The following is a 22,623-nucleotide window of genomic DNA, read 5'->3' as shown; positions in this document are numbered from 1 at the left end:
TATATAAGAACCTGAGAAACATTAGGAATCTATAGTTTTATACCAGATATGGCCTCACCAGTGAATATATGGCCACCTGACAACCCACACTCTCCATCTGTTTTATACACTGTTGGTACTCGCTGTTTATTATCTATGCATAGTCACTTCACTCCTACTGTACCTACAGTACATTTACAAATTACCTTGACTAACCTGAACCCCCGCACACTGACTCGGTACCAGTACCCCCTGTATATAACCTTGTTATTGTTAATTTATTGTGTTACTTTTTATTATTTTTTACTTTAGTTTATTTGGTAAATAAGCATTTCACGGTAAGCTCTACACTTGTTGTATTCGGCGCATGTGACAAAAAAATGTTGATTTGATTTGAGATCCATAGAACACTTCAAATGAGTGGATTCCCCAACCAGGCTGGTCAGTACCTGTGTAAAGGGACCAGGAGAGATCGGCCCCAGAAGTCTCAACTCAGTGGAACCGTCCTCATCAGATTAAAAAATGAATCAACCCCTACAACAATGTCCATGAATTATTATCCACATAATAATTCACATTTCCTGTTGATGCAGGATCCATTTCCTGCTGTAAGAAACTAGTCGAATTAAGAAACCATAAAGATCCATGTGTATATGTACACCAGTGGCGGTCGTTGCTGTTGAAGATGAGGGAGGATGAACTTTTTTTTAACGAACTTGGCCTTATTTCTATTACAGCATATTGGATGACTGTCATTCATATTCCATTCACCCAGTTCAATGTAACATTGATAGGTTTAGGCTACTACATGATACTCAAACTTTCCCCTTGCACACTCTTGCCTGCTGATGTAGGGTGTAATCAATAGTCCAACAGTTGCAAACAAGAGTTTCTATTGGACAAATTCAGATATAGGAAACAGAAACAGAATCACACGCAAACACAGTTCACTTTCATAGCAGCCACATACAAACAGCTTGTTGTATATACAGTGCCTGACGAAAGTATTCGGCCCCCTTGAACTTTGCGACCTTTTGCCACATTTCAGGCTTCAAACATAAAGATATAAAACTGTATTTTTTTGTGAAGAATCAACAACAAGTGGGACACAATCATGAAGTGGAACTTCTTTAACAAATCAAAAACTGAAAAATTGGGCGTGCAAAAATATTCAGCCCCCTTAAGTTAATACTTTGTAGCGCCACCTTTTGCTGCGATTACAGCTGTAAGTCGCTTGGGGTATGTCTCTATCAGTTTTGCACATCGAGAGACTGAATTTTTTTCCCATTCCTCCTTGCAAAACAGCTCGAGCTCAGTGAGGTTGGATGGAGAGCATTTGTGAACAGCAGTTTTCAGTTCTTTCCACAGATTCTCAATTGGATTCAGGTCTGGACTTTGACTTGGCCATTCTAACACCTGGATATGTTTATTTTTGAACCATTCCATTGTAGATTTTGCTTTATGTTTTGGATCATTGTCTTGTTGGAAGACAAATCTCCGTCCCAGTCTCAGGTCTTTTGCAGACTCCATCAGGTTTTCTTCCAGAATGGTCCTGTACTTGGCTCCATCCATCTTCCCATCAATTTTAACCATCTTCCCTGTCCATGCTGAAGAAAAGCAGGCCCAAACCATGATGCTGCCTCCACCATGTTTGACAGTGGGGATGGTGTGTTCAGGGTGATGAGCTGTGTTGCTTTTACGCCAAACATAACGTTTTGCATTGTTGCCAAAAAGTTCCATTTTGGTTTCATCTAACCAGAGCACCTTCTTCCACATGTTTGGTGTGTCTCCCAGGTGGCTTGTGGCAAACTTTAAACAACACTTTTTATGGATATCTTTAAGAAATGGCTTTCTTCTTGCCACTCTTCCATAAAGGCCAGATTTGTGCAATATACGACTGATTGTTGTCCTATGGACAGAGTCTCCCACCTCAGCTGTAGATCTCTGCAGTTCATCCAGAGTGATCATGGGCCTCTTGGCTGCATCTCTGATCAGTCTTCTCCTTGTATGAGCTGAAAGTTTAGAGGGACGGCCAGGTCTTGGTAGATTTGCAGTGGTCTGATACTCCTTCCATTTCAATATTATCGCTTGCACAGTGCTCCTTGGGATGTTTAAAGCTTGGGAAATCTTTTTGTATCCAAATCCGGCTTTAAACTTCGTCACAACAGTATCTCGGACCTGCCTGGTGTGTTCCTTGTTCTTCATGATGCTCTCTGCGCTTTTAACGGACCTCTGAGACTATCACAGTGCAGGTGCATTTATACGGAGACTTGATTACACACAGGTGGATTGTATTTATCATCATTAGTCATTTAGGTCAACATTGGATCATTCAGAGATCCTCACTGAACTTCTGGAGAGAGTTTGCTGCACTGAAAGTAAAGGGGCTGAATAATTTTGCACGCCCAATTTTTCAGTTTTTGATTTGTTAAAAAAGTTTGAAATATCCAATAAAAGACGTTCCACTTCATGATTGTGTCCCACTTGTTGTTGATTCTTCACAAAAAAATACAGTTTTATATCTTTATGTTTGAAGCCTGAAATGTGGCAAAAGGTCGCAAAGTTCAAGGGGGCCGAATACTTTCGCAAGGCACTGTATAATTCCTTCTTGCATCCATCTACGCACTCTCCTCCTCCCGCCTTTTCCCATGGCTTGTGGACTTCAGTGCAAAACACATCAGCTGTCTGTGCCGAGACGATAAACAACTTTCCAACCCAAACCTTCATATCATGACCGCTAACTGCTACACACAGCCTACATCGTTGTCACATCATAGACGACGTAGCTACCAGATCTAACGTGCTAGTAAACCTCTATAATCTTGCAGTACAGTGTACAGTCAGCAGCAAGCACTTTAGCATGCCAATTGCACACTCCCTAAAAACTTGAGACATCTGTAGCATTGTGTTGTGTGACAAAACTGCACATTTTAGAGTGTCCTTTTATTGTCCCCAGCACAAGTTGCACCTGTGTAAGAATCATGCTGTTTAATCAGCTTCTTGTTATGCCACACCTGTCAGGTGGATGGATTATTTTGGCCAAAAGGATAAATACTCACTTACAGGGATGTAAACAAATTTGTGCACAACATTTAAGAGAAATAAGCTTTTTGTGCGACATTTCTGGGATCTTTTATTTCAGCTCATGAAACATGGGACCATGTTACGCTCCTCGTTTGTAGAAGAATGACCAGACCAAGGTACATCGTGGTAGGCATACCTTTTCTTTATTAAATGTTCCACCAAAAAATAAAAAATAAACAACTCAACGAACGTAAAGCTTTAGAGTGCAACACATGCAACAAACAAAAACAAGATCCCACAACTGAAGGTGGGAAAAAGGGCTGCCTAAGTATGATCCCCAATCAGAGACGATAGACAGTTGCCTCTGATTGAGAACCATACCCGGTGTAACGGTTTTCTTCTGGGGAAAGAAATATACAAACTAGAATGCCCACCCAAATCACACCCTGACCTAACCAAATAGAGAAATAAAAAAGCTCTCTAAGGTCAGAACGTGACAGACCAACACTTTACATGTTGCATTTATATTTTTTATTTGTTCAAAACCGTTCAACTATTGTCTTTCTCTCTCTTTGAGTCAACTACTGACCACATTTTATGCACTGCAGTGCTAGCTATCTGTAGCATATGCTTAGAGTACAGACCAGTACGAACAAATATGAAAATTAATGCACTCACTACTATAAATTGTTCTGAATAAAAGCGTCTGCAAAATAACTTTACTTAAATGTAGAAAATGTAGATTCATTTTCTGATCCTTTGATTGGGTGGACATCATGTCAGTTCACGCTGCAAGAGCTCTGATAGTTTGGAGGACATCCTCTGATTGCTGTCATAAATACTTTGCAAGTCTATGGAAGGGGGTGAGAACCATGAGCCTCCTAAGTTTTGTATTAATGTCAATGTACCCAGAGGAGGACAAAAACTAGCTGTCCTCCGGCTATACCATGATGCGGCTGAGGCTGCTGTAAACCTTCATTGCAAAACAATCGTTTTAATAAATTATTTGGTGACGTAAATATATTGCTAGGTTCTAATTTTCAGAGTACAACACTCAACAGACACTAGAAAAGCTTAACCAAGTTTAATTCTTACCAAAGGTTTGATACAGCTGCATTCAGACAACACGTTTCCACCACCACCAGTACAGTTGAAGTGGGAAGTTTACATACACTTAGGTTGGAGCCATTAAAACTCGTTTTTCAACCATTCCACAAATTTCTTGTTAACAAACTATAGTTTTGGCAAGTCGGTTAGGACATCTACTTTGTGCATGACACAAGTAATTTTTTCGAACAATTGTTTACAGACAGATTATTTCACTTATAATTCACTGTATCAAAATTCCAGTGAGTCAGAAGTTTGCATACACTAAGTTGACTGTGCCTTAAAACAGCTTGGAAAATTCCAGAAAATGATGTCATGGCTTAGGAAGCTTCTGATAGGCTAATTTACATCATTTGAGTCAATTGGAGGTGTATCTATCGATGTCTTTCAAGATCAACCTTCAAACTCAGTGCCTCTTTGCTTGACATCATGGGAAATTCTAAAGAAATCAGCCAAGCATGTGCGAGCAAGGAGGCCTACAAACCTGACTCAGTTACACCAGCTCTGTCTGGAGGAATGGGCTAAAATTCACCCAACTTATTGTGGGAAGCTTGTGGAATGCTACCCGAAACATTTGACCCAAGTTAAACAATTTAAAGGCAATGCTACCAAATACTAATTGAGTGTATGTAAACTAAATAAATAAAAGCTGAAATAAATCATTCTCTCTACTATTATTCTGACATTTCACATTCTTAAAATAAAGTGGTGATCCTAACTGACCTAATACAGGGATTTTTTATTAGGATTAAATGTCAGGAATTGTGAAAAACTGAGTTTAAATGTATTTGGCTAAGGTGTATGTAAACTTGGTTTGAACAGTGGTTCATATACCTGTCAGGGTGTAAAGGGAATCAAGCGCTCTGAAACCAGTGATGCTGTACAATCGACAATTTCTGATAAGTCTAACTAATCACTTAAACATCTACATGGGTAACTAGAATCATTTACACTGAGCGTACAAACATTGAGAACACATTCCTAATATTGAGTTGCAACCGTCCACTTTTTGCCCTCGAAAGAGTCTCAATTCATCGGGGCATGGACTCTACAAGGTGTCAAAAGTGTTCCACAGGGATGCTGTCCCATGTTGATTCCAATGCTTCCCACAGGTGTGTCAAGTTGGCTGGATGTCCTTAGGGTGGTGGACCATTCTTGATAGACAAGTGAATCTGTTGAGCGTGAAAAACCCAGGAGCTCCTGGCACCTACTACCATATCCCGTTCAAGGCACTTCAATATTTTGTCTTGCCCATTCACCCTCTGAATGGCACACATAAACAATCCATTTCTCAATTGTCTAGAGGCTTTAGAATCCTTCTTTAACTTGTCTCCTCCCCTTCATCTACACTGATTGAAGTGGATTTAACAGGTGACACATATGGATTTACCTGATTTACCTGGTCTGTCTATGTCATGGAAAGTCCCTCATGTTTTGTACAATCAGTGTATATTGGATATATCTCGTTTGTGTTTCCACAGCTCTGCCTGTGACCTCAGTGAGTGTCTCTCCTCAGGGTCTCCTCTACCCTGGAGAGACAGTCACTCTGCAGTGTGACATATCAGACTACACAGACTGGACGTACCTCTGGTCCAGAAACAACCAACAGCTTTCCAGTCAGACCAGTGATACCATCACCATCTCTCTCCCTGACCAAGCTGGTCAGTACCAGTGTCAGGGGAAAAGGACAAGGCGGCCCCGGTGGTCAAATCTCAGCTTATCTCTCCCCATCATCGTCACTAGTGAGCTATTTTCAATCTAGATATTCTCAAGTCTGAGCCAATGTGGGTTAATCTTACTGAATACAGTCATGCATACTGTAAATTCTAACTAAATGGAGTCAACATACACCCTACGGACAATAGAATTTTATCAAAACTTTACAGCAACAGCTCAGTTATTTTCAATCACCATGCATATATGCAGATGTTGTAATATTCTGCTCTGAATTTTCTCAGCTCTGCCTGAAACTACACTGACTGTATAGAGCCAAAACCTGTGTTTTCTGGAGAGAGAGTTACTCTGATGTGTTCAGTAGGGTCTGACAGTAGCTGGAGCTACAAGTGGTACAAAGACAGGAATGATTATGTAGCATCCCAGTCTGAAAGACGCACTATAACAGGAGACACCATCACATCAGTAGAGCTGCTGAGTCTGACCAGGGTCTCTACTGGTGTCAGGGAGAGAGAAGATCCAGACCCACATCTGTCACATCTACTCGTGCTACGCCCTCTGGTGTTCATCCAGTGTCTTCCTGACCTGCAGTTCTCCCCCTGTACTCTCTCTCCCCCTCTCCCTCTCTGTGTGATTGTATGGTTGGAGACAGATGTGCTGGAGAGTACTGGTGCAGAGCTGGGAGAGGAGACCCAGTCTACTACACCCTGTACAGTGACCCAGTCCATGTTACTGGTGAGTCTAAAATGGTTTTATGATAAATTGATACCATTTTACATTGATCAAATGTAATTTAGGGTGTAATATTTTGTCTACTTACTGTATCCCAACAACTGTCGCTAACTTGAAGCTATATTCACGAGAAGACCTATTGATAAATAAATACATTTAAAATTGTGTAATTCTTTATTCAGTTGTCTGTGCAGAGACATGTGGCTGTTCTGACCCTCCAACCCAACTGGACCCAGATATTCATTAGAGAGACTGTCACTATGAGATGTGACATACAGGGAGGAGGAGACAGATGGTATAAGATGGTATAAGAATAGTCAGTTAGTGATCCCCTTTAACACAAAGAATGAGTACAGAATCAGTCCTGTCTACATGTCTAACAGTGGATCATATACCTGTGAGGGTGTAAAGGGAAACAAGTTCTCCAAGACCAGTGATGATGTACAACTGAATGTGTCTGGTAAGTCTATCTAATCATGTCAACATCTCCATGGGTTGCTAAGACTGAAAGTTTGAAAACTGACTCTCTCTGGCCTAAAAACAGAAACCTCAACCTGTCCTGAGTATCTCTCCTCAGTGGCTGAACCCTGGAGACTCAGTGACTCTGAGCTGTGAAGTTGACAAGACGTCTACAGACTGGAGGTTCTCCTGGTACAGGACTGTTCCCCACAGAGCTGGGTTACCCTCTCTATCAGACAAGTCTTACTATCTACAGCCCCTATCTGAAAATGTGACTAGTGAAGACTCCTACACTCTGATCCCTGCTGGTCCTACTCCCACAGGAGGATATGTGTGTAGAGGTGGGAGAGGAGACCCAGTCTATGACACACACTACAGTGAACCTCAGTTTCTCTGGTCAGGAGGTAAATTACTGCTTTTGAAACTGCTGTGAATCATATTTAAGTCACCCTCATGTCTATATAACTATAGGTTTGACTATCTCTCATTGTTTCAGATCTGCAGCCTTCATTGTCTCTCAGAATAAGTCCCAACACAACTCAACACTTTAGATCAAAGTCTCTCTCACTGAGCTGTGAGAAGAAGGGGAACTCTACTGGATGGAGACTGTTGAGATACACAGAGAGAGGAGTAGAGTCAGGGTGTGTCTCTAACTGGGGATCAATAACAGGGTCCACATGTACCATCAGGTCCACATACACAGGGGACAGTGGAGTGTACTGGTGTGAGTCTGGATCAGGAGAGTACAGTTATGCTGTCAACATCACAGTGGATGGTACGTCTATTGTACGACATTCACACACAAAAACAAACATTTCATGATAATAGGGTGTTCAATTCTGTAACCGAATTGCATCTCTTATAAAATACAAGATCATAATATTTTGAGGGTGATGACTCCAGTATACAGATTTACAGTATTATTTATATATTATGTTACACAGATGGTAATGTGATCCTGGAGAGCCCTGTCCATCCCCTGACTGAAGGAGACTCTGTGACTCTGCGCTGCAAATACTGGACAACCAGCTCAAACATCAAGATCAACATCATTTCTACAAAGATGGAACACTCATCAAGAATGAGACCACGGGAGAGATGACCATCCCTGCAGTATCCAAATCAGATGAAGGATTCTACACATGCAAATACCCTGACAAGGGAGAATCACCAGAGAGCTGGATGACAGTGAGAGGTGAGAAAACATTTACTATCTCAAGTTAACTTTTCATCATCTGTGTGATGTACTTGTGATTTTAGTGTTGATGTTAACATACGTTTGGATTTGTACTCCCATAGAAAATATGATCTCTAAACTAAATTATCAAAAGATATAGGCCGGTCTATACACCAGTCCAGTACCTCCACATCTGACATCTTCACCTGCAGATCATCTGAGGGGGGGATGGTAGGGATGAGGGTTGTTGTGGGTGCTGAGGAGTATTTCTGTCTGTAATAAAGCACTTTTCAGGGGGAAAACTCATTCTGATTGACTGTGTCTGGCTCTCCAGTATGTGGGTCTGGCTCCAAAGTGGGTGGGCCTATGCCCTCCCAGGCCCACCCATAGCTATGCCCCTCCCCAGTCATGTGAAATCCATAGATTTTTTTCAATTGACTGATTTCCTTATTTGAACTGTAACTCAGTAAAATCATAGAAATTGTTGCACGTTGAGTTTATATTTTTGTTCAGAGTCTGATGGTGTTTTGCTGTTTTCTCTCCAGCCGTAGCTCCTGGATCCTCTACATCAGTCCTAGTAGGAGTGGTTGTGGGTCTGATTGTTGCTGGTGTTCTATGGTCATTCTCCTGGTCCTGCTGTGTCGATAAGAAAAAAATCTCACCTTTGGTGTTTTTATAATCATTTAACCTTTTAGTTCATGTTTAGTTAGAAATGTTTCTAAGTACAATAGTTTAAAACATAAATTACCCTATATAATAGTATGCATTTCTTGTTACAGGTTCCTGTTTTCACAGAATATTCTTGTAAGTACACCTGTCTCTCAACTATGTTAATTTAGTAACATATCGTCTTAGTTCTTCATGAGTATCTCTCTCCCTCTAGGCACCCCCAGACCCAGAGCACCAACCAGGACCCCCAACAGGACCAAGGATCTACCCAGGGTCAGGCTCCTGATGCTGGGTATACATGTCTGCAGCATGGTCAGTTTCTCAGCCCAGACTTTAGCACTCTCTGTAACCTCATACACTGTCTCATCAACATCCACTTTATATAACATGCTACTGTACTCTCTGTCCCTGAGGGAGAACCAACCAAACTAACCTGTCTCTCTCTTCTTTGACCAACAGGTGGTGTTCACGTCTACGATACGATCAATCCCTCAGACAACTATAATAATGGTACTGTATACTGTGTTATGTTTAGTATGAATACAGGAAAGAGTTAGTGCTGTATTCAGTCCGTATCGTGGAAGTTCAGCGTTACAGTGTGATTTAAATTTAAAGGCAATGTACCCACGTTAGTGGAGACTACATTCAAGGTAAACACTGTATATTTAGACTCAATCAAAAATGACCTTTACATTTCTGTCAGTCAATCTGTAACCCTTCATCAATACAGACTGAATAGAGTCCTAAGTAGAGATATTAGTGTTTCACCTGTATGTTTCAGATGCTGCTGTTGGACCAAGTCATTTGACATACGCCCAGATTCAACTCACAAAGTTGGACAAGAAAAAGAAGGTGACTAAACTGTGACATCAATGAATAATGTGCAGTGTGTCAATGATTAGTTGAAACATTTTAAAATGTTTTAAAATACAACAAAATCTCTGCCCCTCTTCCTCCTTCTCAGAAAAGCCAGCTGATCCAAAAGAAAGTCCAGTCTACTCTGAGGTGAAGACAGGAAAAGCCACAAGTAAGACCCATTCTACTAGTTGGCAGTTAGTCACTAAATTCACAATTTGAGAGTTTTGATGAAGAGGCAGAATATTAAATAAGATAATTCCTTAATTTGTTGACTGGAAATGTCCATTGTCATCCGCAGCTGGACCTGTTGATGTGACCTATGCTGAGGTTGTCCTCCAAAAGAAGACCAAAGCCAAGAAGAAGAGGTAAGACTGGACATCCCTCCCTCCATATTCCCCCTATCAGAACCTCACACCTCTGACCACATATTGAATATCTATATATTTTATCCTCACTCCCTACAGAAACAACCCCACCTGAGACAGATTCAGTCTATTCTCAACTGAAGCCAGGTAAGACTAATATCCATATGCTATTGATACTAATATGATACTTATATGTAAACCTCTCACCACAGACTTGGACAGATCAGCAAGGGAATAAGGGTGAAAAACACATCTCAGTGTATGAACTTGTATGATATTGACTGGTGTAAAGTACTTAAGTAAAAATGATTTCAGGTACTACTTAACACTTTGGTTATCTTTACTTTAAACTTTAATATTCATACTTTTACTTTTACTTTACATTTCTAAAGAAAATCATGTACTTTTTACTCCATATATTTTCCTTGACACCCAAAAGTACTTAGCAGGACAGGATAATGGTCCAATTCACACACTTATCAAGAGAACACGTGGTCATCCCTACTGCCTCTGATATGGCGGACTCACTAAACACAAATGCATCGTTTGTAAATTATGTCTGAGTGTTAGAGTGTGCCCCTGACTAATCGTACATTTTCATCTGGTTTGCTTATTATATGGGATTTGAAAATATTTATAATTTTCCTTTTGATATTTAAGTATATTTTAGCAATTACATTTACTTTTGATACTTTAGTATGTTTAGAACTAAATACTTGTCACGCCTTGACCTTAGATATCTCTGTTTTTCTATATATTTTGGTTAGGTCAGGGTGTGACTAGGGTGGGTACTCTAGTTTTTTGTATGTCTATGGGGTTTTGTATGTCTATGGGGTTTTGTATGTCTAGGGGTTTTTGTATGTCTAGGTTTTTTTTGTATGCCTATGGTTTTTGTAGTTCTAGGGTTTTTTGTATATCTATGTTGGCCTGATTTGTTTCCCAATCAAAGACAGCTGTTTATCGTTGTCTCTGTTTGGGGATCATATTTAGGTAGCCCTTTTTCCCGCTTTCTGGTGAGGGATCTTGACTATGTGTAGTTGCCTGTCAGCACTATATTGTATAGATTCACGTTTTGTTAGTTTGTTCGGTGTTCATTCTTTTAATAAAGAGATTGTACGCATACCACGCTACGCCTTGGTCTCCTTCGTACGAAGGAGACAATACTTTTAGACTTTTACTCAAGATGTACATTACTTGGTGACTTTCACTTGAGTAACTTTCTATTAAGGTATCTATACTTTTACTAAATTCTGACAATTGGGTACTTTTTTCACCACTGCTTGCTAGAGGAAGACAAGAGGCTAGGGATATTACTAATAGATAAATAAAGGCTTATATTACTGTTTCCAGAATGTTCTCCGATGCAACAAAATGAATGACTCAAAGAAAATACAAACACACAGAATGCAATTTAATGTGAATATATTATCAATAAAATGTTAGCAGATACACAGATACCACACAATCAATTACAATACAAGAATAAAAAGATAACCCCCGGGTACAGAGTGTACTCTTAGAACTCAGTCACTGACACTGTTCGACCTAGCAAGCAGCAAAACAGCTCCTGATCCGATAAGGTAAGCTACCATGCTGAAATTCTCCACACAGCGGCAGATGAATTCAGGTCAATTCTATAAATATATAACACAACATTCTGTACACTTGTAAGAGAAATTAAGCAACAGTCTCTTTGCTAAATGCAATTCATAATCTCTTCAAATGTAAAAGTTGTAAGTTTAAAAACGATAGTGTTCGTCCCAGATCTCTTCATGTCTCGAGCAGCATCACCCCTTCCAGTGCCTCAAAAGTAGTATTCACGCAATAGGCCATTTGACTTCATGATAATGCCCTTGGAGTTTAAGAGTTGTTTTTAAAAGACCGATATGTCTTTTAAATGTCACCCGATCTGAGTTTTGGCCTTCCAATAGAACAAGAAACAGAAAGAGAGTTCCTGTCACGACTTCCGCCAAAGTTGTTACCCAGAAATGATTTGTTATTGAGATGAAAACAGCTGCAATGGACTTTTAAATTACTGACGTTTTTTTTAAAGCTTGAACATGAAAGTAACACAACATAGACTGAACAACAGAGGATGTAGAAAAACAACATGCTTCTAATGCATGGTTTATCAGGGTACTGATGCTCATATATCATAGTATACTGTATCTACTCACAGTATATCTCTGTTTTAGTCTTAGGACTTTGTTTGACTGCATGCTCAAAGAAATGTTGTGTGGTGATATGTTACAGGTCCTTGATGGAGGGATAAATATCTTTGTGTGGTGATGTGTTACAGGTCCTTAAAGGAGATGGAGGGATAAATAACTTTGTGTGGTGATATGTTACAGGTCCTTGATGGAGGGATAAATAACTTTGTGTGGTGATGTGTTACAGGTCGATGGAGGGATAAATAACTTTGTGTGGTGATGTGTTACAGGTCCTTAAAGGAGATGGAGGGATAAATAACTTTGTGTGGTGATATGTTACAGGTTCTTGAGGGAGATGGAGGGATAAATAACTTTGTGTGGTGATATGTTACAGGTCCTTAAAGGAGATGGAGGGATAAATAACTTTGTGTGGTGATATGTTACAGGTCCTTGAGGGAGATGGAGGGATAAATAACTTTGTGTGGTGATATGTTACAGGTCCTTAAAGGAGATGGAGGGATAAATAACTTTGTGTGGTGATATGTTACAGGTCCTTGAGGGAGATGGAGGGATAAATAACTTTGTGTGGTGATATGTTACAGGTCCTTGAGGGAGATGGAGGGATAAATAACTTTGTGTGGTGATATGTTACAGGTCCTTGAGGGAGATGGAGGGATAAATAACTTTGTGTGGTGATATGTTACAGGTCCTTGAGGGAGATGGAGGGATAAATAACTGTGTGGTGATATGTTACAGGTCCTTGAGGGAGATGGAGGGACACACCATCAGAGGAGAAGTAGGAGCCATCTGGAAACATGGGTTATACATGCTCGATGCACGCAAGCACACACACATGCAGGCATGCTCACACACACACAAACAAACGCGCCCACACACACACAAATGCACACACGCATGCAGAAGAACACGCAAATACAGAAAAAATACATTCATTTTTGTGAAGTATTCCAAAAACACATGTTTTCATGTGATCACATGTTAAGTTAATGTGATAACGTGATCTTATTTGAAGTTAATATGATAACATGTGACATGTGAAGCAACATGTGATGACATGAAACTGTACATGTGAAAACGTGATTTCACATTACATTTCTCATATGTTTTTTCTGTGAGGGACACACACACAATAACACCTTGTACATGAAGGATTTGTATGTTATTTTAATTTACCAGATAAATACAACAAATATATTCTATTTAACCCTGTGTGTATTACTGTAACAGCTTAAATAAAGGATATGTTGTAATGATGATACATCTTATAAACAGCTACAGTGTTACGGTGAGTGAATGAGGACCCAAAAGCGAATTAACTTAAACAGAGCTTCTTTAATAACCAAACATAGGTAGGCTCAGATAGACCGGCAGATTCCGACAGGACAGGACAAGGTTACAGCAAACATAACGATAGTCTGGTTCAGGCATGAAACACAACAAACAAGAATCCGACAAAGACAGGAGCAGAAACAGAGAGAGATATAGGGACCTAATCAGAGGGAAAAAGGGAACAGGTGGGAAAAGGGGTGGATGAGGTAGTCAGAGGAGACAAGGAACAGCTGGGGGAAAGCGGGGGAGAAAAGGTAACCTAATACGACCAGCAGAGGGAGACAGGGTGAAAGGAAAGGACAGAAAGACACAACATGACAATACATGACAGTACCCCCCCACTCACCGAGCGCCTCCTGGCGCACTCGAGGAGGAAACCTGGCGGCAACGGAGGAAATCCTCGATCAGCGCACGGTCCAGCACGTCCCGAGAGGGAACCCAACTCCTCTCCTCAGGACCGTACCCCTCCCAATCTACGAGGTACTGGTGACCACGGCCCCGAGGACGCATGTCCAAAATCCTGCGGACCCTGTAGATGGGTGCGCCCTCGACAAGGATGGGGGGGGGGGGGGGGAAGACGAGCGGGGGCGCGAAGAACGGGCTTGATACAGGAGACATGGAAGACCGGGTGGACGCGACGAAGGTATCGCGGAAGAAGAAGTCGAACTGCGACAGGATTAATGACCCGAGAAATACGGAACGGACCAATGAACCGCGGGGTCAACTTGCGAGAAGCCGTCTTAAGGGGAAGGTTCTGAGTGGAGAGCCAAACTCTCTGACCGCGACAATATCTAGGACTCTTAGTTCTACGCTTATTAGCAGCCCTCACAGTCTGCGTCCTATAACGGCAAAGTGCAAACCTGACCCTCTTCCAGGTGCGCTCGCAACGTTGGACAAAAGCCTGAGCGGAGGGGACGCTGGACTCCGCGAACTGAGATGAGAACAGCGGAGGCTGGTACCCGAGGCTACTCTGAAAAGGAGATAGCCCGGTCGCAGACGAAGGAAGCGAGTTGTGGGCGTATTCTGCCCAGGGGAGCTGTTCTGACCAAGACGCAGGGTTGCGAAAAGAAAGACTGCGTAAGATGCGACCAATAGTCTGATTGGCCCGTTCTGCTTGACCGTTAGACTGGGGGTGAAAGCCGGAAGAGAGACTGACGGAAGCCCCAATCAAACGGCAAAACTCCCTCCAAAATTGAGACGTGAATTGCGGACCTCTGTCCGAAACGACGTCTGACGGAAGGCCATGAATTCTGAAAACATTCTCGATGATGATTTGTGCCGTCTCTTTAGCAGAAGGAAGCTTAGCAAGGGGAATGAAATGAGCCGCCTTAGAGAACCTATCGACAACCGTAAGAATAACAGTCTTCCCCGCTGACGAAGGCAGTCCGGTGACAAAATCTAAGGCGATGTGAGACCACGGTCGAGAGGGAATGGGAAGCGGCCTGAGACGGCCGGCAGGAGGAGAGTTACCGGACTTAGTCTGCGCGCAGACCGAACAAGCAGCCACGAAACGACGCGTGTCATGCTCCCGGGTGGGCCACCAAAAACGCTGGCGAATGGAAGCAAGCGTACCCCGAACGCCAGGGTGGCCGGCTAACTTGGCAGAGTGAGCCCACTGAAGAACGGCCAGACGAGTAGGAACGGGAACGAAAAGAAGGTTCCTAGGACAAGCGCGCGGCGACGGAGTGTGAGTGAGCGCTTGCTTTACCTGCCTCTCAATTCCCCAGACAGTCAACCCGACAACACGCCCCTCAGGGAGAATCCCCTCGGGGTCAGTGGAGGCTACTGAAGAACTGAAGAGACGAGATAAAGCATCAGGCTTGGTGTTCTTAGAGCCCGGACGATAAGAAATCACGAACTCGAAACGAGCGAAAAACAGCGCCCAACGCGCCTGACGCGCATTAAGTCGTTTGGCAGAACGGATGTACTCAAGGTTCCTATGGTCAGTCCAAACGACAAAAGGAACGGTCGCCCCCTCCAACCACTGTCGCCATTCGCCTAGGGCTAACCGGATGGCGAGCAGTTCGCGGTTTCCCACATCATAGTTACGTTCCGACGGCGACAGGCGATGAGAAAAATACGCGCATGGGTGGACCTTGTCGTCAGAGAGGGAGCGCTGAGAAAGAATGGCTCCCACGCCCACCTCTGACGCGTCAACCTCGACAACGAACTGTCTAGAGACGTCAGGTGTAACAAGGATAGGAGCGGATGTAAAACGATTCTTGAGGAGATCAAAAGCTCCCTGGGCGGAAACGGACCACTTAAAGCACGTCTTGACAGAAGTAAGGGCTGTGAGAGGAGCTGCCACCTGACCGAAATTACGGATGAAACGACGATAGAAGTTCGCGAAGCCGAGAAAGCGCTGCAGCTCGATGCGTGACTTAGGGGCGGGCCAATCAATGACAGCTTGGACCTTAGCGGGATCCATCTTAATGCCTTCAGCGGAAATAACAGAACCGAGAAATGTGACGGAGGAGGCATGAAAAGTGCACTTCTCAGCCTTCACAAAAAGACAATTCTCTAAAAGGCGCTGGAGGACACGTCGAACGTGCTGAACATGAATCTGGAGTGACGGTGAAAAAATCAGGATATCGTCAAGGTAAACGAAAACAAAGATGTTCAGCATGTCTCTCAGGACATCATTGACTAATGCCTGAAAGACAGCTGGAGCGTTAGCGAGGCCGAAAGGAAGAACCCGGTATTCAAAGTGCCCTAACGGAGTGTTAAACGCCGTCTTCCACTCGTCCCCCTCCCTGATGCGCACGAGATGGTAAGCGTTACGAAGGTCCAACTTAGTGAAAAACCTGGCTCCCTGCAGGATCTCGAAGGCTGAAGACATAAGAGGAAGCGGATAACGATTCTTCACTGTTATGTCATTCAGCCCTCGATAATCTATGCAGGGGCGCAGAGACCCGTCCTTCTTCTTGACAAAAAAAAACCCCGCTCCGGCGGGAGAGGAGGAGGGGACTATGGTACCGGCGTCAAGAGCTACAGACAAATAATCCTCGAGAGCCTTACGTTCGGGAGCCGACAGAGAGTATAGTCTACCCCGGGGGGGAGTGGTTCCCGGAAGGAGATCAATACTACAATCATACGACCGGTGTGGAGGAAGAGAGGTGGCCCTGGACCGACTGAACACCGTGCGCAGATCGTGATATTCCTCCGGCACCCCTGTCAAATCACCAGGCTCCTCCTGTGAAGAAGAGACAGAGGAAACAGGAGGGATAGCAGACATTAAACATTTCACATGACAAGAGACGTTCCAGGAGAGGATAGAATTACTAGACCAATTAATGGAAGGATTATGACAAACTAGCCAGGGATGGCCCAAAACAACAGGTGTAAAAGGTGAACGAAAAATTAAAAAAGAAATGGTTTCGCTATGATTACCAGAAACAGTGAGGGTTAAAGGTAGCGTCTCACGCTGAATCCTGGGGAGAGGACTACCATCCAGGGCGAACAAGGCCGTGGACTCCCTTAACTGTCTGAGAGGAATGTTATGTTCCCGAGCCCAGGTCTCGTCCATAAAACAGCCCTCCGCCCCAGAGTCTATTAAGGCACTGCAGGAAGCTGACGAACCGGTCCAGCGTAGATGGACCGACAAGGTAGTGCGGGATCTTGAAGGAGAGACAGGAGTAGTAGCGCTCACCAGTAGCCCTCCGCTTACTGATAAGCTCTGGCTTTTACTGGACATGAAGTGACAAAATGACCAGCAGAACCGCAATAGAGACAGAGGCGGTTGGTGATTCTCCGTTCCCTCTCCTTAGTCGAGATGCGGATACCTCCCAGCTGCATAGGCTCAGCTCCCGAGCCGGCAGAGGAAGATGGTAGTGATGCGGAGAGGGGGGCAACGGAGAGCGCGAGCTCCTTTCCACGAGCTCGGTGACGAAGATCAACCCGTCGCTCAATGCGAATAGCGAGTTCAATCAAGGAATCCACGCTGGAAGGAACCTCCCGGGAGAGAATCTCATCCTTTACCTCTGCGTGGAGACCCTCCAGAAGACGAGCGAGCAAGGCCGGCTCGTTCCAGCCACTGGAGGCAGCAAGAGTGCGAAACTCAATAGAGTAGTCTGTTATGGATCGATTGCCTTGACATAGGGAAGACAGGGCCCTGGAAGCCTCCTCCCCAAAAACAGATCGATCAAAAACCCGTATCATCTCCTCCTTAAAGTCCTGATACTGGTTAGTACACTCAGCCCTTGCCTCCCAGATTGCCGTGCCCCACTCACGAGCCCGTCCAGTAAGGAGAGATATGACGTAGGCGACACGAGCAGTGCTCCTGGCGTAAGTGTTGGGCTGGAGAGAAAACACAATATCACACTGGGTGAGGAACGAGCGGCATTCAGTGGGCTCCCCAGAGTAACACGGCGGGTTATTGATTCTGGGCTCCGGAGATTCGAAAGCCCTGGAAGTGGCCGGTGGATCGAGGCGGAGATGGTGAACCTGTTCTGTGAGGTTGGAGACTTGGGTGGCCAGGGTCTCAACGGCATGTCGAGCAGCAGACAATTCCTGCTCGTGTCTGCCTAGCATCGCTCCCTGGATCCCGACGGCTGAGTGGAGAGGATCCGAAGTCGCTGGGTCCATTCTTGGTCGGATTCTTCTGTTACGGTGAGTGAATGAGGACCCAAAAGCGAATTAACTTAAACAGAGCTTCTTTAATAACCAAACATAGGTAGGCTCAGATAGACCGGCAGATTCCGACAGGACAGGACAAGGTTACAGCAAACATAACGATAGTCTGGTTCAGGCATGAAACACAACAAACAAGAATCCGACAAAGACAGGAGCAGAAACAGAGAGAGATATAGGGACCTAATCAGAGGGAAAAAGGGAACAGGTGGGAAAAGGGGTGGATGAGGTAGTCAGAGGAGACAAGGAACAGCTGGGGGAAAGCGGGGGAGAAAAGGTAACCTAATACGACCAGCAGAGGGAGACAGGGTGAAAGGAAAGGACAGAAAGACACAACATGACAATACATGACATACAGTAATTATATCTGCTTTGTATTGTGTATTGAATTGTTTGGTTGTTAAAATACTGAAATGTATTATCATTGATTCATTATTTCTGTCATTCAGATGATAGAATAACATATTTTGTATATGAATGTCACATATACATGTTTGCTTCTAGTGACCTGTACTTTTAAAATATCTTTGCATCATGCTTTTTAAAAAAACATGACATTTTTTATCCACCAGATGGAATGAATGCTTTGTTACAGTAAACAGATATTGTCCTCATGGTCAACTGTTCCATACAACCAACCTACTTTGGTCAGCTCTCCTTTCAGCCTAATAGAGTTCTTGTTGCTCCTCAACATTACAGGAAAAGTGTTAGGAAGGAAACATTGTTGACAGCCTCACAACATTGTTGACAGCCTCACAACATTGTTGACAGCCTCACAACATTGTTGACAGCCTCACAACATTGTTGACAGCATCACAACATTGTTGACAGCCTCACAACATTGTTGACAGCCTCACAACATTGTTGACAGCCTCACAACATTGTTGACAGCATCACAACATTGTTGACAGCCTCACAACATTGTTGACAGCCTCACAACATTGTTGACAGCCTCACTCAATAATGAAATGTTAGGCATTACATTGGATACTGACTTTAATACACAAATAATACCCCTGGTAATAGAATACAATACAATATAATGCAAGGTTGATCAGTTATAGTTCAGTTGCAACATCAGGAAATACTATCAGAAACAAATATGAAGAACTTGAGACACATGACATCCTTTCTCTGATAAAAATATAGTGATGTGCAACATTTTATAACCCCCCTCATCTAAGATAGTAATGACCTCTTACTATACTTCAACATTAAACTACTGTAGTTCTACAACCAACACACACAAATACCTTGACTGTTTAAAATAAATGAAAAAATTAAATGTGGACATTCACACCTATGATTGCAAAGGGCTCTTCCAAGTAAACAAAGGTCAGACTCATAAGTCAGAATGTGATATAACATGGTAACAATATTGAATGTTTCCATTACTGTGTTGAATTCCAAGTGCTAACCTACATATGCATGACTAACAGTTCTTGCATATTGCCTCCTCATCATACAGACAAGGTCAAGGTGATTCATGACTTTAGTTGTTGTCTGACTCTGACTGATATTTCCCTGCATGGTTGGTAAGACCACTGTTCCAGTTAGGGGGGTTATGTGTCTATGTGTTTAGACCTATGTGGTCAGACAGACAGACAGACAGACTGACAGCAGAGGTCAAAGTGTCACTGCCATATAATTAGGAATTAGAATACTACAATGGACATGAACCTTCTTATGATGGGATAAATGGCAGCCATTTTAGTTAGGGAGTTGCTCAATCATGGTTTGCCAGTTCTGTGATAAGATTTTGTGTAAAATAATGAATCTGAAGAATTCATTTGCGCTCTATGTTTGCTAGCTAGCTAGCCAGCCAGTTTCAGAGGAATGATTCCAAACATTATTTTAATCAACTGCCAATATGTCAACATTCCATGCAAACAATGCAGTCCACAGCCATACTCTGGATGAAATCAGTTGACAATAGGACTTGGAAAAGTTTGAAATGCAACATGTACTGACATTGCATAATAATAACATGACAACTTTCCAACAATACGCAAATGGAGACATTTATAGTCTGTTCACATATACTGAGTATACTAAACATTAAGAACACCTTCCTGATGTTGAGATGCACCCCCCTTCCCCCCCCTTTTCCCTCAGAACAACCTCAATTAGTCGGGACGTGGACTCCACCAAGTGTTGTAAGCCTTCCTCAGGGATGCTGGCCCATGTTGACCAATGCTTCCCACAGTTGTGTCAAATTGGCTGGATGTCCTTTGGGTGGTGGTACATTCTTGATACACACAGGAACCTGTTGAATGTGAAAAACCTAGCAACATTGCAGTTCTTGACACGCCTGGCACCTACAGTACTACCATACCCTATTCAAAGGCACTTAAATCTTTTGTCTTGCCTGTTCACATCAATCCATGTCTCAATTGTGTCAAGGCTTAAACATCCTTATTTAACCTGTCTCCTACCCTTCATCTTCACTGATTGAAGTGGATTTAACAACTGACTTCAGTGAGGGGTCATTGCTTCACCTTGATTCACCTGGTCAGTCTATGTCATGACATCAATAAGGGATCTTTCACCTGGATTCACCTGGTCAGTCTATGTCATGGAAAAAGCAGGTGTTCTTAATGTTTTGTATATTCTGTGTATATTTTAGAGGCTATTTATACAGACAATTGGTATGAAACCCATATAAAGTGTAATTATAAATATATGACGATATTTTAGGTTGACAATAATTCTATTACACATTTTCTGATATATTACCTTACTTTTATTTTCCTGCATAAGTAAAATCAGGATTCTGTCTATTCTGGCATTCATTCCAATTAGACTGGTTTGGATTTCTCCCTGAACAATATGGCTGCCATCTTTACCCCATTTTGGAACTTTGAGGGTCTATGACACAGCCTTAAGTCTTATTGGGTATGATGCTAAATCCTAATATAATATGATGCATAATCCCAATTTAATACTGTATATAACATCATATATCATCAAATCACTTCTAATAATAATACATTTCAGAATGACACAACCTTTCAATGTCACTTTTTGTCGGCTCTCTTGGAGCCTGATACTGACAGCTGTGGAAGCAACTGTTGTTTTCTGTGAATCTATTTGTTTAACCGGTGACAGTGACACTATTATTATATTTACATACTGTCTCTGTTGCTTGTTGTCCAAGGCAGGTAAATGATGTGGTGAGGTTTATTCACATGAGGTATTAGTCCTTTGATCCTATTTCATGCTTTTAAAATGACCAAACATGTACCAATGTGTATGAAATACTCAGTTACTAGTACTACTACTCCTAATACTACTACTACTACTGTATCACCATGGCTCACAATACATTTGACATACAGCACTCTCCACTGTGTTATTCCAGCATGACTCAACAAAAAGAGAGATGTGTGTCAGTTCATTAATGTCATGCTATTGTTATCAGATGACAGATCTCTGTAATGTGTTGCATGGAGAATACATGTTGAGCTCCAGAACCATCTTACTGATTAGATACGGTCATCAGTTGTCCACATTCAATACATTCCACTAGGTGTCTCATCAGTGCCATTATTCACAATATTTACTAATAATATCTCCTTTTTTCTGCTTCATATACAGTCAGTCAATGAACTAAGCAGACCAGACCCAGCTGCTAACACATTGGTGTCTATGGGAGAGTCACTACTTAAGGCTTAAGCAGAACGGAACTGTGACCATTTCTTTCAATGGAAAGTGCCTGAGTAAGACCTTCATTTATCCACCATCTTTGGTAGTAGTTGGCAGTTTGGCAACTCACAGGTTGGCACAATTTCATTACAGCAGAGGTCAGCAAAAGCTTCTGCCACATTATCCATGATGTGGTTGAGAATATGTTTCAGTTAAACGGAGACATATTTATAAATAGTTTGGCGTGTTCATGCTTTCCCCATGTATTTAGTAATGAACTTCTCCAAATATATTGTTGTTCTTTTCCAATTTTACCGGTATGATGAGTATTTACTGTGCGCAAGTACAATCATGTGTCGAGGAAATGCTTGGTCAAATTATTGGTGCATTTAACTTGAAAATTTAACTGCAGTAATTTCCGCGTTTGTAATCCTCCAAGTGGATACGATGTTCAGGTGGACATGAACACTAGCTACACTTACAGAAATACATTTAGTTTATTCCATAGTGTAACGTTTCCTTTATTTGTAATTTGTGCATCTCTGCTCCATGTCTGTCAGTGTTTGTCATGTCTGTGGGTAATGGGAGCTCGCGCCTCAGTGTTCATAGAGATACGTGGCCTGTGCGCCATGTTTGGGAGTCAGTACTGTTAATTTTTTTTTAACCTTTGTTCACGTCATGTACTGTGATGAAATAGTATGATTCATTCTGATTTAGACAAATTTAGGGATATGAAAATTGCCTCACATTTAAAACCAGTTTACTTGCCAGTTGTACTTGCCAATTGGGTATTGGTCGGGTCCTG

At 42.5% G+C, this 22,623-nt stretch overlaps 1 protein-coding gene, 1 long non-coding RNA gene and 1 pseudogene across 3 annotated transcripts in view; 2 read left to right on the top strand and 1 right to left on the bottom strand.

The window, feature by feature from the left end:
- LOC149980822 (ciliated left-right organizer metallopeptidase-like) overlaps positions 1–22,623 on the bottom strand; it is an 81,663-nt gene that overhangs the window by 5,305 nt on the left and 53,735 nt on the right.
- On the top strand, positions 5,040–9,830 carry LOC110531640 (high affinity immunoglobulin gamma Fc receptor I-like; annotated as a pseudogene). The gene is made up of 10 exons (XR_005053198.2): positions 5,040–5,043; positions 5,592–5,845; positions 7,061–7,379; positions 7,472–7,750; positions 7,920–8,170; positions 8,932–8,956; positions 9,036–9,133; positions 9,281–9,331; positions 9,603–9,673; positions 9,786–9,830. The product of XR_005053198.2 is annotated as a high affinity immunoglobulin gamma Fc receptor I-like (transcript).
- LOC149980824 (uncharacterized) lies at positions 9,978–13,494 on the top strand. The gene is made up of 3 exons (XR_016483142.1): positions 9,978–10,044; positions 10,144–10,191; positions 12,641–13,494. It is a non-coding gene; the product is annotated as an uncharacterized LOC149980824 (long non-coding RNA).

Source organism: Oncorhynchus mykiss, chromosome 9 (genome assembly GCF_057628025.1).
Source record: "Oncorhynchus mykiss isolate SJ-2025 chromosome 9, ASM5762802v1, whole genome shotgun sequence".
NCBI classification, from domain to species: Eukaryota; Metazoa; Chordata; class Actinopteri; order Salmoniformes; family Salmonidae; genus Oncorhynchus; species Oncorhynchus mykiss.
Note: the sequence above shows the minus strand (reverse complement) of the source record. Positions and strands in the feature narration are given on the sequence as shown.